This window comes from Dromiciops gliroides, chromosome 2 (genome assembly GCF_019393635.1).
Source record: "Dromiciops gliroides isolate mDroGli1 chromosome 2, mDroGli1.pri, whole genome shotgun sequence".
NCBI lineage: Eukaryota > Metazoa > Chordata > Mammalia > Microbiotheria > Microbiotheriidae > Dromiciops > Dromiciops gliroides.
In genome coordinates this window covers 128,801,450-128,820,939 of record NC_057862.1, presented here as the reverse complement: position 1 = coordinate 128,820,939, position 19,490 = coordinate 128,801,450, and the positions used below count along the sequence as shown (strand labels likewise).

Below are 19,490 nucleotides of genomic sequence, written 5' to 3'. Positions count from 1 at the left end.
GGGCACAGAGAAAGGAGACTGGTAAAAATCTAAGAGGATACAGTGTGTGTGTGTGTGGGGGGGGGATTAGTTTATTGTGTTGATTCAATCCTTACCACTTTTTATTTGACAGAAAAATAAGAAGATACCGTATTTGGAGAAATGTTTTTCTGACATCCAAAGGGCACTCAAAAATTGGAGAGCTAAAAAAAATACATGAAAAAAATGTAACAGTAAATGTGAGAAGAGATCATGAGCTATGGCAAGGGAAATCACTACAAATATGAAGAGGAAATCAGCACATAGAGTGGTTCCCACAACATTAAATTAACTTTCACATCTGAAAAAAGAGATAATGAAGTTCTAAGAGAAACATGTCACACCTGTGCAGCAAACGTGAACACACAGCAACCAAAATTAGCAGTTTTTGTTCTGAGAACTATAAGAAACTGTATTTATATATCCTAGAGAAGAAATTGAAAGGAGACTCAATGATGGCCTTCAAAAATATAAAGGCTTTGGTGACTAGCTATTTTAGTCTCTGATGGACAGAAGAAATGGAGAAGGGGTGGCAGGGGAGACTTAATGAGAGAAAGAGGGAAGAGAAACAGAGAGGAGCATAAAAATATATAGCAATGTCTACAACAAAGTAAATAGAAACTACAATAAGCAAAATGAAGATTATACAATCATAATGACCAAGTTTGGCCATGAACAGATGAGAAAATGTACCCCTTTCCTTTCATTGAAGAGGTGGGGTATGAAATGTTACACATGCTGTCAGACATAGATGGCTTGTTTGTTGGTTTTATTCAACTTTTTTCTTTATTCAATTTTTTCTTTTAAAAACTTTGTTATAAGGGAAGGTTCACTAGGCAGAAGAGGGGAGAGATATTTAGAAATAAATATTATATAAATGCAAAAAACATCAATAAAACTTTAAAATATACAAGTATGTGCAAAATAAAAAGATTTTTTAAGTCCTATAGAATTACAAGAATCCATGATTATACATCTTTCACACCTTCATTTCTTTTTTAGTTATGGGTTTGGACCAGAAGGTTGCTGAGGTCTGTTTGAGCTCTGAAATTCTGTGTTATTCCAGAAATAGTCATTTTCATCTTCCTTCTATAACAGGAAGGAAAAAAACCAAAAACCCTGGATTAGACAATTGGCTCTCATAAGGTCATTCCTACAAGTGAGACTACGATTCTATTAGCTTCTAGTTGTCAACCTTACACCCAGTCTATTTGTCCAAACTTTATCCCCCATTGATCTCAGTCCTATGTTTCTATGTGTATTTAATTTTACCAAGAAATAAATATGGTATAATGAAAGGTACATTGGAGTAGGAGTCAGAAGAATCAAGTTCTGTTTTCATCTTTGTCCCCAATGTGCTCTGTGATTTTGGACAAGTCTTCAGTTCTCTAGGCATCAATTTCTTCATCTGTATTGGGAATGTTGTTTTTTTTAATTAGATAGTTTCTCAGATTCCTTTCAATTCTAATATTCTATGAAAAAAAATGGTTGGATGTGGACATAGTGGGGGGGGCGGGAGTCTATTATATCAACCACTCTAGTATGAAGAAGATGAGAATAACTTGGTGATAAACTTTTTTATATTTTTGCTTTACATTTGATAGCAAATTTCATTTAAAACATTTTGTGTCTTTTTATAGCTATCATTCCATTTTTCTTACACAGGTCTTCTGCAAAGGGGTGATGGATAATATAATAGCAAAGTTATTCTTTTATATGTTATGAAAGTAAAATCAGAAGAGCAGAACTGTCGATCAAAAAAGGGTAAAAATAAAATCTTAAAGCACTAAATTGTAGTGAATTACCTGGAACAAATACTATCATCAAAGACAGAAAAAGGCAATCTTGTTCAGTATAGTTCAATATTCCTTTCTGGAATGTTAGGTATACTAATGGGAACAGACAGCATGGTAAATGGATTGAACACTGTATTTGGAGGGAGAAGACCTGAGTTTGAATCTCACTACTATTTACAGTCTGTGTGACCTTGAGGGAGTCATTTTGCTTCAGTTTCTTCCTCAGTAGAATGAGGTGTATTAGGTTCCTATAGTAATAGAATGTAAGAGTTGGTAAGAAGTAAGAGATAATTTAATCCAACCTCTTCTTTTTACTGGTTGGCAAGGAAACTGAGGTCCAGAGATAGGAAGTGTTTTGGCCAGGATTACAAAACTAATTAGTGGCAAATACTTAGGTGCATAAGGTTGCTAGATAAGCTGTGATTCTGATATTTGGTTGGAGGCAGCATAGAGGTGATAGGATTGAAGCTGAAAAGGAACTCAGAAGTCCTGTGGTATAGAAGTGTCAAATTGGGCCAGCTGGCCACACATGAGTGGCCCACAAATGTAGCTGGAACCAGATTAAAATGTAATTGGGAGGGGCAGCTAGGTGGCGAAGTGGATAGAGCACCAGACCTGGATTCAGGAGGACCTGAGTTCAAATTTGACCTCAGACACTTAATACTTACTAGCTCTGTGACCCTGGGCAAGTCACTTAACCCCAATTGCTCTGAAAAAAAAAACAAAACAAAAACAAAAAACTATAATTGGGATATATTTTAAAAAATAAATAAAAATACAAGAAAACATAGATAACATTACATGTCAAAGTTAAGTCACTATATAGTGAGCAGTTGTACAGTTTATCCTTATGTACAGTTTAGTGGAATTAGAAGGATCTGGGTTTAAATCCTACCTCTTAAACTTATTATCTATATGACCACGAATAACTTATTTAACTCTTTGAATCTCCACTGATACTCCTAAAACAGTAAGCTATAGTAAGTGGAGAACATTCCCACTGTGAATTCCCATACTGACAAAAATCACAGGTTCTTGAGGTGGTAACATATATTGAGATATCACTTTATAGTTTTCAAAGTGCTTTCACACCCACTGTATTATTTGATCTTTACAATAACTCTTTAAGATAGAATATGTATAATTGTTCTAGTTTTATAGGTAAAAAATGAGAGGAAAGCCACATGAAGAACATAAAATACCAAGGAACATTCATGGGTACATGTAGGGAACTTGGGTGATCGGAAACAGGAACATCTGAGGGCACACAGATAGGGACATATATGGTCAGGGCAATCAAACCTCTAATTTTACAGAACTGCCACTGTCCTTTGTTTATGTGACTGAACCACTCCTTACTTGGCTCATCATCTGAGCTGGATGTCACATGTCATCTCTTCTGGTTTCCAAGCTGCTTTTAGCTGCCATCTGCACAGTTTCAGCTATGTAGCCTCTGCAAGGCCAGTTGCTACTCTCCAATACTATAGGTTGTATTGCAGTAGCTAGAAAATTCCTACCTGACAGAGGGGAATCTATACTGAAATTTAGCCAAAATCTGTAAGTAAGGTAGCAACCAACAAAGGTTAACTACATATCTCAGGTTAAGATTAATTATGTTTTTTTAAAATTTATAAATATTGACTGTATCACATATTTTTTTGAATTCCATGGTTCCAGATAACTATTTGATTTAGAGTTAGAAAAGTCCTTTTAACTTCTATTACATCTCTGATTAGGCTCTTATACCCCCAAAATCTGTTTTATGGATTCTGTCCTCCTTAACACCCCACAAAAATGCTCTCCATATCCAGAAAAAAGAACTGTGGAATCTGAATGCTGATTGAACCATACTATTTCTACTTTTTTTCTTTTTTGAGGTTTTCTCCGTTTGTTCTGATTCTTCTTTCTCAACATGACTAATGTAGAAATATGTTTAATGTGATTGTACATATATAACCTAAATCAGATTGCTTGCTGCCTTGGGGAGGGAAGGGAGGGAAGGAAGAAAAATTAAGAACTCAAAATCTTATAAAAACAAATGTTGGAAACTCTCTTTACATGTAACTTACAAAAATGAAATACTATTAAGATTGAAAAAGAAAGACCCCACAAAAGCTATATAAAATCTGGGGCAAGGAAGCCTTACTTTATGTCTCTTAATAGCATGGGGGTATTAATGGAACATTCTGACTATCTACCTGTCATCCTAACCCATTCCACATGACAAGTCCATGGGTTCTTCTATCATAAAATTATTTGATGATATCTTTTGCTCCTGTATTTTGAAGTTACCCGTGGATAATATGTTACAATCTACTCAGTCCCATCATGTTACTCACTGTTGCCTTTTGTGTAATATTCATTGTTAGTTCTTTGAAGACTATTGGATTTTATGTCATTCTTCCATATAGCAACACTGACAGAAAATTGGTTGAAAATGATGGTTCTTTGTTTTCATGGGAAGCCCAGTGGCTTAAAAAAAAAAAAAAAAGCTTTAAAATTTCCTGAAGATAAACTAGCCCATAAGTTGTCCATAGATACTGCCTCTTGTAGATATATGGATGGGTGAGCTCTACAATCTGTCTATCCAAGTACCTGCTGTAATCTGGGCAAGAGTCAATCTTTATTCACTTTGACTTTCTTGTACAGAAGGCCAGGTCAAGCTACTTTGAGTGATTACAGATCTATCATATATTCAGGAAGATCTGCAGTGTTTCTGGGCTTGATGTAATCAACACAATGTCATCTGCAAACAGGAGCATCAAGGACCTCACCATTCACAGAGAGTTCCTCTTCAACTTGGATTCTGCTCTGGATCATCTCCATCACCGTGGCAAAGACCTTTGGCAAACATACCTCTTTTTATTTTATGGCTTGCCTGTTGTTTACCATCCAAGGGTCATTGAACAAAGTGATTTCTGTTGTTATGCCTTTCAAAAAAACATGAATGTTTTTAATGTATAGATAGGAGGCACCTTTTTGTAAGAGCCTTTAAAGCAGTGTTTTGTTTTAACAGATCAAATGCTTTTCATAATTAACAAACAATAATCACAGCAGGAATAACATAATGAAAATAGTCCAGTTCATTTCCCTATCTTTGTTTTCTTTATTCTCTTTTCCACTTCTTTATGTTATACATCAGGTGCTACAATGTTAAAGTCAATGCATTTGGTTCCACTCTTTTTGATGTTGAAAAGAAATGGCTATAAAAATCTTAACAGATTCTCTTTTTCATTTTTCATCTGCTTGTTGTCCTTCCATTTACATCCTTGAATACCCTGGGGGTAGTTTTGATTAGTTTGGCCTTTTACCAAGTATTCTATAAACCTGGGTTTGGGGAGGCTTGGGGCCATGCTTCCTCACTGTTGAACAAAAATGTTCATTATTTTCTGTCAATTTTCTCTCTAAGAAACTTCAAATAAGTTTATATTCTAAGTTAATTTGCATTTAGATGTCATATATCTTTCCACTTGACAAAGAATTCAAGTATTTGTTGACTAAAGTTTTTTTTCTAGGCTACCTTATTATCCTTGTTTTGATGATTAATTTATAGCAATTAATTATCCTTTGGAAATGAGACTAGTCTCTGTCAATGTCTGCTTTTCTATCCATTTCCCATTTGTTAGTGACAATAGCTGGGTTAAACAGTTTAGATTGAACTTGCCTCACCTTAACTGCATGCCATACATTTAAAATTGTATTCTTTCTTCTGTCTTAGTATTGATTTTAATATTCGCTTTATCCAGTCAGTGGTCTGACTATACTGACTGTGGAATCAGAAATGATTCCTGCATTGGTAATGTTATTTCCTGTCCGTTAAAATATAATAAATTTTATTTTTGGTGATTCATTTGGTGCTCACCACCTACATTTAAATGAATGAATCAATCAATCAATTTAAGAAATGGGTGAGACTTAAGACTGTTGAAAAAAGCTTTGAATTTGATGAGCATAATTACTGAAATAATAATCAAAAGTACATATTTAGGCAAGGTATCTCAAAAGTATGTTAGCCTTCTTTATGTAAAAGAGCTAGTCTAATTAGGATATAAAAATGCCATTCATTTTACTGAAAAGAAAATAATAGAATGATAGATCTAGAAAAGTAAGGGACATCAGAAACCAAACCTTTCATTTTTTGGATAAGGAAACCAAGGCCCAGGGAGGGTAGTTGACTTGCCCAAAGTCATACAGGTAAGAAATGTCAGCATGTAATATAATTATTATCTGATCAGCAGAAGGAAGTTTGAAATAATATTCATAACAAACAATTGATCAATAAATACTTATTAACTATTTACTATGTGCCAGACAATGTGGCAGATACTAGGGATACAACAACAAAAATTAAATAGTCCTTGCACTCAAGGATCTTATGTTCTATTGAGGAAAAAATATATACACATATAAGTAGATGCAAACTATCTAAAATAAAAGAAATACAAGGTAATGGGGGGGAGGCACTAGAAATCTCATGCTATAATATAAAAATAATTTATTATTCTTGTTGAATTTAGGGTGATGAAATGGGGGAAATCATTGAACAGGAAACCTGGTTTATAGTCGGGGCTCTGTCACTAACCAGCTTAGACAAATCAGTTAATCTCTCCTGGGCACATTTTTGTCATCTGTAAAATAATGGGGGTCGATGTTCTTTCTAGCTCTCCAATGCCCTGTTATGTGATGAATACTATTCTACTCTACGTGTAGTATGTCCACCCTTTCCTACTGTTAACTACAATTGAGGAAGCAGGGAAAATGAACTACATAAGAAAGGAAACACAGCGGCTTGTGCCAGGGGCATTAATGCAGGCACCAGCTGCTTTCCCATTCCCAGGCTGGTTTTAGGTTGCACGCAAAAGCAGAGTTCACAGGCCTCTGGGATGGGACTCGTGAAACTAGCCTTTATACAAAGGCTGCAAATAGGATAATACTGGAAGGAGAAGGAGCAAAATAACTAGCCAGGTGAGACTCCTTTGTGGCAAAGAAACCCAGCTCTGGGGAGGTTTGTCACATATGTGGTTTGTCCCTAAGAGAGTTTTTGCATTGGTCCTTAGGATAAACCACTGGAAGTTTCAGGCAAAGAATGCACCAAAGTCTGGAGAAATGATGCCTGTGTTTCAAGGTCAGCTTGTAGCTCTGTCCTTGAAAACATTCTCTGGGCCCTTCCTTGTTCTCTTGAAGAAGTGGTTCTGTCAGAGGTTTTTGGAGCCTGATAATTATTAACTTTTCTGTTTATAAACTGAGATTCATTTTTTTAAAGTATTTCATTCTCAATTTACCACTAAAATGAATACACAGAAAGACAACATTTCGACTTAAAATTTTGTACACATGTTTACAAACAGTGGCATTCATCTCCACATTGTTAAATGTAGGAGAATGAAAGAAATCCTCTTTGTTAACACTGGATTATTTTGGGGATGAGGAAAGAAGAATTGAGAAGATAGGAAAGAAAGAATTGAAGCGTGGAATCACTTACCGAAATCATAACAAGCTGTTGGGACAAAGGAATTCCATTTCTTCCATTCAGTGCTTTCTTTATTTAGATCCACATTATCATATCTAATAAAACTAAAGGACAATGTTTAAAGTTGTCACCACAAAAATCCCTTCTATCGCGTATAATGCAGAAAATGGTGACAGCATGTTTGGCTGAGTCATATTGGTAGGTCAGTTGCAATGCAGCTTTCCTTTCTGACAGCTATTCAACAGAGAAATAAAGGATTTTCGGCATTAGTGCTGTCACCCAGGTACCTATTCTGAGCAGCCCTGTAACTTAATCCTTCTGATAGCATCTCTGTTGACTTGATTCAAAAAGTAATGCAAATGTTACTTTGCTAACAGATGCTATATTTTAAATCTTACTTAACCATCGTGAACAATTTGAATTCGAGTAGTTCTTCAATTAAAACATCTTCTAGAATGCAGTACCAGGGCTGTAGTCTCCATGACATCCTTTGTTCCCTTCTTTAGCCTTTTTGGGGATTATCTTAATTTCAAATACCTGAGGAATAGGACTTCTAAGGCATTGGAGGAAATAGCTCATATATCAGGAATACCTTTGGGTAAACTGGTCTGCAGTTATAGTCTGGAAGACCCTTTACCTCAAAGATATTTCTGAGATAGGCTGTATTGGATAAATGAGGTTCTAATTCCTAATCCTCAAACAAGTAACTTGGTAGCCTTGGGGATGTAGGATGGGCAAAAATAGAAGGACTGCTAAAATAGAGTTTTAGATCATATGAAAACCCTTCATTACTCTAAATCAGGGGTTCTTACACTTTTTTCTGTCATGGACCCCTTGGCAGTCTATTGAAACCTATAGATTCTTCAGAATAATGTTTTTAAATGTATAAAATGCACAGTTACAATGGAAATCAATCATACTGAAATAGTTATCAAAATAATTTTTAAATTCACACACACTAGGAAATCTATCCACAGACTTCCATGGACCCCAATTTAAGAACACCTGCTCTGTGTTCTATTAATATGTAGGTATTGTTTACACTTCTAGGGCACCAAGGAAAAGAATAGGAAAACATGGGAAACACCATATGTAGACTCAACCAGTTTCAGAATATGGTTGTAACTCAAAGGGTGGGGTATTTATTATTGTTCTTGTTTTGTAGTGTATCTGTGTAAATTTATGTATATATGTGTTGGGGGGGGTAAGGTAGATGGAAAAGTTGGTAATACATGCTTTCCTTAATCATTTAGAAAGGAAGAATGGAAATTCTTTCCATTCTAATGCTTTAAAAGTAGGGTATTTTCCTTCTACTTAGGAACAACTTTGTAACCAACTAACCATATCTATATATGAAATCTTCTAATGGTGTACTCAAACACTTAAGCAAAAAATATGATGGTAATATTAAGATAAGAGAGCGTTAGATCTATGGATTGCCATATTTTAATCTTAGCTTTGCCAAAGACTTGATTAGCTACCCTAGGGTAAATTATATAATTTCACTAGTCAGAATGATATAAATACTAATCAGCCATCTTTTCTTTTGAAACTATAACAAATATAAGTGATTATAAATAAAAATTGAAATGTAATTTTAATAATTTTTAGTCATGAATGGATGGGTTGGTTGTAGGTGGCATTAAAGTAATATGACAAATTTTTAATTGACATACTTAAACTCACACATGTAATCAAATCCCCTTTAAAGTAGTGCCCTTCACAGGTTATTCATTTATCCCAAGGATGCTGACATTCTTTAAAAATCAATAAGCAGGGGGCAGCTAGGTGACGCAATGGATAAAGCACTGGCCCTGGATTCAGGAGTACCTGAGTTCAAATCCAGCCTCAGACACTTGACACTTACTAGCTGTGTGACCCTGGGCAAGTCACTTAACCCCCATAGCCCCACAAAAAAAAAAAAACAATAAGCATTTATTAAGTATCTACTATGCACCAGGCAATGTGCTAAGTAAATACAGAGGACACAAAGATAGGCAAAATACCATTTCCCCATCTCATAAAAAAGGGAAAAGGACTCACATGTACAAAAATATTTATAGCATCTCTCTTTGTGGTGGCAAAGACTTGGAAACAGAGGGAATGCCCATTAATTGGGAAATGGCTGAACAAGTTGTGGTATATGAATGTAATGGAATACTATTGTGTTATAAGAAATGATGAGCAGGCAGATTTCAAAAAAACCTGGAAAGACTTAAGTGGAGCGATGCTGAGTAAAGTGAGCAGAACCAGAATATTGTGCACAGTAACAGCAACATTGTGTGATGATCAACTGTGATAGACTTAGCTCTTCTCAGCAATACAGTGATCTAAGACAATTCCAAAGGATTTATGATTGAAAATTATCTCCACATCCAGAAAAAAGAACTGTGGAATCTGAATGCAGGCTGAACCATACTGTTTCTACTTTTGTTTTGTTTGTTTGTTTTTTGAGGTTTTTTCCTTTTGTTCTGATTCTTCTTTCACAACATAACTAATGTAGAAATTTGTTTAATGTGATTACACATATATAACCTATATCAGATTGCTTTCTGTCTTGGGGAATGGGGAGGGAGAAATATTTAGAACTCGAAATCTTATAAAAACAAATGTTGAAAACTATCTTTATTTGTAACTGGAAAATAATAAAATACTTTTCTGATTTAACAACAACAACAACAACAACAACAACAACAAAATACCCTGATCTCAAGAAGCTCATACTTAATGTGAGAGACGACATGCAAACAACTACATAACAAACAAGAGGTCAAATAATCACCGAAGGAGGACCAGGAAAAGTTAGATTTTAGTTGAGACTTGAAGGAAGCCAGGGGAGCCTGGAGGCATAAAGAGAGAGAGAATTCTAGGTTAGAGGGACAGTCAATGAAAATTCAGAGTTAGGAGTTAAAAAACAGCAAGGAGGTGATTCTCATTGGATCACAGAAAAAGGTAGAGGATGACTAAAAGAAAAAAGCCAGGATATGAATAGCTTCCAAAACCAAGTTGGATGTTATATTTGATCCTAGAGGTAATAGGATAATAAATAAACTGTAAATGTATTGATAGATAGAAAGGATGATATGGTTGGACATAATTTAAGATCAATTTATCAGCTGAGTAGAGGACGCAGTGGATACAGTAGACACAGAAGAGACTTGAGTCAGAGAGACTGACAATAAAGCTATCCCAATGGTACTTGAAATGTAATTTGATTTTTAGGAGCAGCTAAATGGTGCACGGGATAGCTCATTGGCCCTTGAGGCAAGAAGACCGGAATTCAAATGTGACTTCCGACACTTACTAGCTGTGTGACCCTGGGCAAGTCACTTAACCCTGTTTGCCTCATTATCCTTATCTGTAAAATGAACTGGAGAAGGATATGGCAAACCATTCCAGTATTTTTGCCAAGAAAATCCCAAACGGTTTCACAAAGAGTCAAACATGATTTAAAAAACAACTGAACAAACACGACAAACTAAGAAGTTAAATGACCTGCCCAAGGTTACATAGCTTATATGTATCAGAGTCAGAACTTCCCAAGCCAAGGTTGGCTGGCTCTTTATCTTGTTGCAAATTACAGGAACTTAAATCTCCCCATGAATAAGAAGTTTTAAAATTTATTTGTGTAACTCAGGAAAGTTACAGGCTTTCATGTCAAAGTGAAGTTTCTGAGGTTTTTTTTGAAGTGTGCACTCATAATAAATTTCTTCCCATAAATATAATATTAAAATTGAAGCTTTGAGAATTGATTAAAACTTTTCCCACTCTTCATATCTGTAAGGCTTCTATACTGTGTGGATACTCTAAAGTAAGGTTTCTTAACTCAGTCAGTGATCTTAAAAAAAATTGATATCTCTATTTCAATAAAATTGGTTTCCTTTGTAATTCTATGTATCTTATTTTATTCATTTAAAAGTATTATTCTAAGAAGGGGCCATAAGGGAATATGATAACGAAAAAAAGGTTAAGAATCCCTATTCTAAAGATTGTAGTCTCAATCTAGTACTCCATCCTGCTTCTCACAATTTGTAAAATAGAGATTATATGTGTACTACTTAATTCACAGGACTATTGTGAGAAAAATCTTTGTAAATCTTACAGCTTCATGTATATATATATATATGTGTGTGTGTGTGTGTGTGTGTGTATGTGTATATGTATATACATGTAATTGTTTTCAAGCCGGGTGATTGTTGTTGGTTTTTTAAATTGCAAATGAGATGTAAATAAATACCTGCTTGTTTTTGTTGTTGTTTTGGGGTTTTTGCTGAATTTTACTTGGGAGGTTAGGATAAGAGTAGTGGCAGAAATACCTCCAAAATGCTAATGTTTGCTTTTAATATCTTTAGTGACAGATCTATAATTTGGGGGGGGGGGGGGCAGGGCAATGAGGGTTAAGTGACTCGCCCAGGGTCACACAGCTTGTGTGTCAAGTGTCTGGGGTCAGATTTGAACTCAGATACTCCTGAATCCAGGGCTGGTGTTTTATCCACTGTGCTACCTAGCTGCCCCAGATCTATAATTTTTTAAAAAATCTTTACTCTAATAACTATTTCCTTGCTCTCCTTTCTCTCTGCCTTTAAAAGTTGATTATTCAAATAGAGTTTTGGTAAGACTTCACTACCTTTTTCAAATGCAAAGATGACAAGAAACATAAAACACAATGACTCCTTCCTTGTAACATGCTTACAAGGGATGCTAAGTGAAATTATCTTCCAGACATCAGAAGTTACTCTAAAAGGCTCGTTAGCTAAGTCTCTGAATGTTTCCTATCTATGTTATTTCACTTTCCATTAATCCCTAGATTTTGTATTTGTACTTTGTTGGTACTGTATTTCTCTGATAGAAAAAATTCATGTTTCTTAAAAAAAGAATCTAAGAAAAACAAATACTGATTTGAAATTCAGTTACATCTTTTATTATTTGTATTGTGGAATCATTTATAATGCAGGTCAAGCCATGTTCTGTTGTGCACACTGTATTGCATCAACATCTACCCCACTAGAAAGTATCTTACTTACAACATGGGTATTTATCTTTTCTCCCAGACTCCAATGTTAAAATGAGATTCTACTGTAATTATAGCTATCATGCTATAATTGAAGTTTCTACCACTGGCTCACGCACACACATTCATGCACACATACACACATATGCAAAAAGAATACTTATTCTAATGCTGCAAAGTAGTACATAGTGCGCTATTAATATGTGGCCTTTATTTGCAGTAAGACTTTGTGGGATTTTTTTTCCCCTTATATACAGTTACTGCAAAAACAAACAAACAAACAAACAAACAAACAAACAAACAAACTCATGTAATGGAAACAGATGGACTGCCTGCATGGTACATGGATACCTTTGGAATTGTAAGATAGAAAAGGAGTGGAGTCTCTTGTTCACATGGAGGATGGATGAAAGAAACGTGGCCAAAAAACACCCTGGATAAGAAAGTGTAAAGGAGCTGTAATCTCCATCCATGGGAGGAATACTCAGAAGTGCTCACGCATAAAGTCAAGGATCCCTTCAAAGTCTAAGAGCCAGGTGATTGAGATTACAGATTGCAGTCAGTGCATTTTCTGACTAGGAGGAAAGGAAGAGAAGCCATTACTACCTGGTACATCTTTACTATGCTGAAAAGAAACTACAGTAACTAGTGCAGAAATAAATCTTTCATGGTTGGAGACTATGAATTATCTTAAGGAAAACTGGATACCTATCAGGATGTTGGTACTGGCTTTTTACAAAACTATAATTCTTTTAACACTGCAGAAGCCTGTATTACTACAATCAATTAACTGTGGACTCAGGCTAGAGCTTACCCTGTGTAAGAATCTTTGCTGGAAAAATAATATTGTGTCAAATTGTGAATCTTAAAGTACAGATGCTAAAACATTTAAGTTGAAGCCCAAGTTTATTATTAGTGTTGCAAAAATACAGATCTATGCACTGTTAAAAGAACTATGTGAATTCCCGAATCAGATTGTTTAAAATAAAGCTTGAAAGATTGTTTTAAAAAAACAAACAACACCCCACCCCCAGCAATTTTGATACAAAGTGAACTCCCAGAAAATGCAGCATTCTTTCAGACTAAAAGACTAAAATGCAAATGGAAAAATCAAGATGGCTTCAAGTATTTGGCCCATATGGAGTTATGAAAAACATTTCGGTGGCAGGACAAAAGCCCTCTTGTTCAAGCACTTCCAGGGCTGTGCTTCACTAAATATATCCCGTGAAGAGTGTTTCATTTCTCCACCCCTTTGCTAAACCAATCACATTTTTACAAACAGTGCTGGGGTCCCTTGGGATAAGCAATGCAGAGGTAACAATGCCCTAGTTACAAGACTTTAAAATATTTGTTCAGAGCAAACAGCTCCTATCCAGAGCTACGGTGCCTCTTTCACACGTTATTTTGGGAGGAAAAATATACAGAGCAAAGAAAACTGTTAACTTTTTGAAAATGCAAAATCTATGTGTGTCTTTAAAAATACATAACTTTTATATGTATTTAATCATCTATAAAATAGGAATAAACATCTACAGCCAAATACCACCTCTTCTGATGCTTTTAATGGTATAAACCCACTGTTTTTTTCTTCTTTCAGTTGCAGTTTATAGGCATGACTCCCTGCCCTATTTGCTTGCTGATAGACTTGTTCCTTGTAGGTTGTGACTGAGTCAACTCATTTGGTTTACTGCCACTTTAAAACCACTACCCACCTCCTAATTGGACAAATGAATCATTGTTTTCCTTTTTTAAAATTTGAGGGAGGCTGTGATCTTGTAGTTTATAACAGTGGAAAATTAATTTTTAAACTCTCTTTGGACATAATCAATTAGTCAATCAGGAAAAATGATCAGGAATGCTGAGGGAGGAAGCATTAACTCATATTTGTTTCCTTTATGTAAATAGTAGCCTAGTGATGGTCTCACAGTTCTTAAAGGACAAGGAATTTATACTGCAGAAATGCACGTTTAAAGAAGCCTAGAATTAGGGATTTCATTGTTTAGTGTTTGAGAAGTGTCCTATAACCTTAATTTGAAGATTCAGCCTGATTGTTAAAACTTTAGTAACAAGAAATAAAATGGTAATAGGTTTGTGAATTCTGATATAAAATATGTACAAAATTACTTCTTCTTGACTCTCACCACTACCTCATCTCCATTAAAAAAGAATCTTCCTGAAACACTAATGAATTGTTGGTGGAACTGTGAACTGATCCAACCATTCTGTAGAGCAGTTTGAAACTATTCCCAAAGGGCTATAAAGCTGTGCATACCCTTTGACCCAGCAATACCACTTTTGGGTCTTTTTCCCAAAGAGATCATAAAAAAGGGAAAAGGACCCACATGTACAAAAATATTTATAGCTGCTCTTTTTGTGGTGGCAAGGAATTGGAAATTACGGGGCTGTCCATCAATTGGGGAATGGCTAAACAAGTTGTGGTATATGAATGTAATGGAATACTATTGTGCTGTAAGAAATGATGAGCAGAAGTTCAGAGAAACCTGGAAGGACTTGCATGAATTGTTGATGAGTAAGATGAGCAGAACCAGAAGAACATTGGACACAGTATCATCAACATTGTTGATCAACTGTGATAGACTAGATTCTTCTCACTGCCCCCCAGAGTATTTTTTGTAAAGAAATAGTAAATATCTTTGATTATTTTGTAGAAATTCCACTTCTTACTATTTAATCTCAAAATATTTTTGGCAGTAAGAAAATGACTTTGCATTTAGTTGGTTGTATAAGATCTGTTAAGCAATGTTATATATGTGATTGCCTTAAAACATAGATGGAAAGTCTGGCAATAACAAAGACTCCATGACTCTATGATCAAATTCTGAATACTACATTTGGGAGAAATGTTAGGATTGAAATAAGTGTTTATAGGGCAGCTAGGTGGTGGAGTCAGGAGGACCTGAGTTCAAATCCGGCCTTAGACACTTAACACTTACTAGCTGTGTGACCCTAGGTAAGTCACTTAACCCCAATTGCCTCATCAAAAATAAATAAATAAATAAATAAGTAAGTAAGTAAGTAAATAAGTAAATAAATAAATAAATGTTTAGAGTATCTTCCACTTTCTTTTGATAATGTCCTATTCCCACTGCTTGTCATGGCATTGAGGGATGCCTGAGTTTTCAATGGTTTTACCAGGAAACAATAAGCTCTGGCAGGATGGAAGGAAATAAGCATTTATCAAGTGTCTGTTCTGTGCCAAACACCGTGCTAAGAGCTTTATAAATATTATCTCATTTGGTACTCAGATTTGTGATGCCCATTTTACAGATGTGGAAACTATATCAGACTGAGGTTAAGTAACTTGCCCAGAGTCACACAGCTAATAAGTAAGTGACTGAGGTTCTACCATGTTCAAAGGTTTTCAGTATGGTCCCAGCAACATACTAAATCTGCTTTCTGAGGACCAGACTAACTAAATTCATAGAAACTCATAACAAATAGTCTGGACACTTGCTGATAGATTATTTGTCCATGGCAACGCATGAAAAAGGAAAACTATAAATTGATCTTCAAACCTATATGCCATTCTCTTGCTTCTGCTGTGATAGAAAAAGGTGCAGAGGGTGCTATGAATCACACAGTTTTTAGACTGTCTAAAAACATAAACTTGGGTGTTGGTATTCTAAATATGTTATTTTTGTTAAGTGACCATTGAGCATATGTACTACTGGAGAAACTAGGCCATATCTATCTAGCCATTTTTGCTATAAATAACACCAGAAAACAAAAGGAAGTTACATATACTGAGAAGAATGGTTTGGTTCTCCTTGAAAAATGCAAATAAAGGAGTTAGTTTTATCATGTATCAGAAGGTAACAAAGATGTTTTCTCATTTTGTAGTACTCATCATAAATATTTTTTCAAAAGACTGTTCATGGAAAAAAAGGTTATAGCTTATATTACCAACATCTCTTGTAGAGGACAAGGAAATATGGAAAGTCTGAAGAATCTGGTAATACTTTCCAAATGAAATTAACATATATTTTAATATTTTTTACTTCAATGAAAAAGTGGGCATCAGGAAGAAAATGTTTTTTAAAAAACCATGATTCAGAAGCAATAAATAAGAGACCAGACATTTATGAACTATCTAGAAGAAAGTATGAGCAACAATATAAAGAACAATATTAAAAGATTACAGAACTCTGATCAATGCAGTGATCAATCATGACATCAATGAATGTTGAAGCATGCTTCCTTCCTTTTGGCAGAGAAGTAGTAGACTACAGGTATAGAATGAGATAGGCCTTTTCATATATAGTCAAAACATTTTGCCTAATTGTACTTACTTTTACAATGGAGTAGAGTAGGGGGACAGGAGGAATGGAATCACTGGGAAATAACAGGAAAAAAGTTATAGAAAGAAGAAAATATCAATAAACTATTTTAAAGAGAGAACATAAAGAGTCACCAAATGTGGCAAACACTGAACCCCCCCACCTCCCAAACAAATCTGTTAGATTATATTTTAAGACACAGGAAATGACTAATTGTAAATGCAGAAGTTCTATCTTAATCAGCTATTTGTATGTATAGTCAGACCATCAATGCTAAATTCGAAGAATAAATAAAACTGAAAAAGATATGGCATGCAATTATAGCAACTCTGATATGATTTAAAAAATGATGCTGCTAAAAAATGGGATGCTGATAAAAGAACAAACATTGAAACAAAGTAGCAAGCCTTTCTGAAGAAATTTAATGGATGGAAATTTTGTCTTAGTCAGGAAATACTTAACTTCTTTTCCAAGTGGAAAGATATGACACCTTAGGGAAACACTGATGTAGAAGATAAATTAATATGTAAAATCTTGTGGAGAAGGATGGAAGAGTGTGAACAATACTGGTTCATAAAACACAGAGAAGCAATAGAAGAGAAAAAAGTTTCCAGTTAGCTATTTTTTTGGGGGGCAATGAGGGTTAAGTGACTTGCCCAAGGTCACACAGCTAGTAAGTGTCAAGTGTCTGAGGCTGGGTTTGAACTCACGTCCTCCTGAATCCAAGGCCAGTGCTTTATCCACTGTGCCACATAGCTGCCCAGAAGGGAAAAAAATTTTTACAAAAAACTTGGTTAAAGATTCAACTGATCCAAATCATCCCAAGGGCATTTAAGAATGAAATTGGAAGAAAACAATGAAAAGATGAAAAATGGAAAAGATCTGTTAAAATTTCTACAACAACCTTTTTTTTTATCAGTGATATAATAACCACTACATTTGAATTTGAATGTCAAATAGAAATATCATTAAAGAAAATAAACATAGGAAGAACAATTATACTATATCAACTCTATACAAAGAAGGTTTACTAGAGGTGACACAATTTAGATAACTTTGAAGGACTGGTTTTCAGGATTACTGATAAAAGAGAAAAATAGTAAATGCTTAGGGAAAAAATCATGAATTTTATCATTGTCCCCAAAATGGTGACTGAGAAAATATCAGTTATTGCTGATGCATATGCTTGCTTTGTCATTTATACAAAAGTTTTATGCATTAATCTACATACAAACTGTGGGCACCTTTGTGGGAAGGGTGAGAAAGAAAGAAAGAAACAGGTTCTCCCAAATGATATTCTATATCAGAGTGTATCTTTATTGTTCCATAAATAACTAAAGTATTCAAAGAACACAAAGTCCCACCATTATTGTTAATTGACTATTTTTTTAAAGCATTTGACTCAGTAGGAAAAAAAAATTCCACTATAAAGTCTTTCCTTTAGCAAAGTATCTACCATGACTAATGTCAAGATTATGTAAAACTCCTTGAAAGAGATGTAGCAAATATATATATATATGTCTTTTTTCAAACCTCTGATATTTAATAATAGAAACAGAAAATAGGGAGTTATGTGCTCATCAAAGCATTTTGCCATTGTCATGAAAGATGTCTAACACTGAATCCAAATGGAAGTATTTCCCCATGGATGATGAGGTTTTCCAAATGTTCTTATTTGTGGAAGTTATTGTGCTGATGGCATCAAGGTCCAGAATACTGAAAATCTCTGAAACGAGATTTTTAATCACACAAAATAATTTGGCTTAGTTATCCACAGAGGAAAAACCAAGTGTGACAAGAATGCCTATTGTCTAGACTATGCCACACATTCAAATGGACAGTCATAGAGCCAGGCCACCAGTACATATATCTTGGATAGACATTGCCCATATATTGATAATGAGCTAGGCCCAGAATGATAAATGAACTCATTGGGGCTGATGAGATTCCTGGAGTGATTATATAGAGAGAGAGAAGAAAAAAGGGTAGAAGTTAAAGACCTAGAGTACTAGAAGCTGGGAGACCAATCAAGAAACTTTTGTAATAGTCATATGAAGGTGAGGAGGTCCTAAATATGTGTGATGGTTATGTGAGTGGAGAGAAAAGGTTGGGTGCTAGAGATGTGGAGGGAGACTGGAAAGACTTGGCAACTAATGAGAAATGAGGGACATGGGAGAATGTAGAGTCAAGGATGACTCCTAGGTTGTGAATCTGTGTCTTGAAGGATGGTAGTACTTAACAGAATTAGGAAGGTAAATTGTACTTAGGGGATGGGACATGAATAATGGTCCAGCAAAGGAGACTGAGAAAGAGCAGCCAGACAGGTAGGAGAATGTAGAGAGAGTGTATTGTCACATAGGTTGAATTGGCTATCTAGGAGAAAGGATTAGTCAGAAATGTGAAAAGCCACAGAGAGGTCAAGAAAGTCAAGATGATTCATGGAAAAAAGGCCATTGGAAGTAAAGGTTAAGAGATCATTGGTAATCTTGGAGAGAGCAGTTTTCAGTCAGTTACTAGAATCTTCTGATTCTAGTTCGGTGGCAAGAAGCTGAGTAGTTCAGGAGAGATGAGAAAGTAGAGACAATGAATGTAGATGGCTTTATTTAGGAGTTTGTAAAAGGAAGGAGAGATATATGATAGTAGCTTGAGAGGATAAAAGGGTCAAGTAAAAGGTTTTTTTGTTGTTTTGTTTTTGTTTTTTTTTTTAATGGATGGGAGAGATCTCAGTATATTTATAAGGTTCAGGAAAGCAGCTGATAAAGAGATACAAAAAATTAGAAAGTGGCAATGATCTATGGGACAAGTTCCTAAAGGAGATGGTAGGGGCTAGGATCGAGAATACAAGTAGAGGGGGCAGCTAGATGGCACAGTGGATAGAGCACTGGCCCTGAAATCAG

The 19,490-nt window shown here is 35.1% G+C and overlaps 1 protein-coding gene across 1 annotated transcript in view; it reads right to left on the bottom strand.

Annotated features, from left to right (window-relative positions):
- Positions 1-7,734, bottom strand: part of CHD2 (chromodomain helicase DNA binding protein 2) — a 190,046-nt gene extending 182,312 nt beyond the window's left edge. The window contains exon 1 of the mRNA XM_043983504.1: positions 7,297-7,734. The gene's annotated coding sequence lies outside the window, so the exon portion shown is untranslated. The remainder of the gene's footprint in view (positions 1-7,296) is intronic.
- Positions 7,735-19,490: the final 11,756 nt, after the last annotated feature.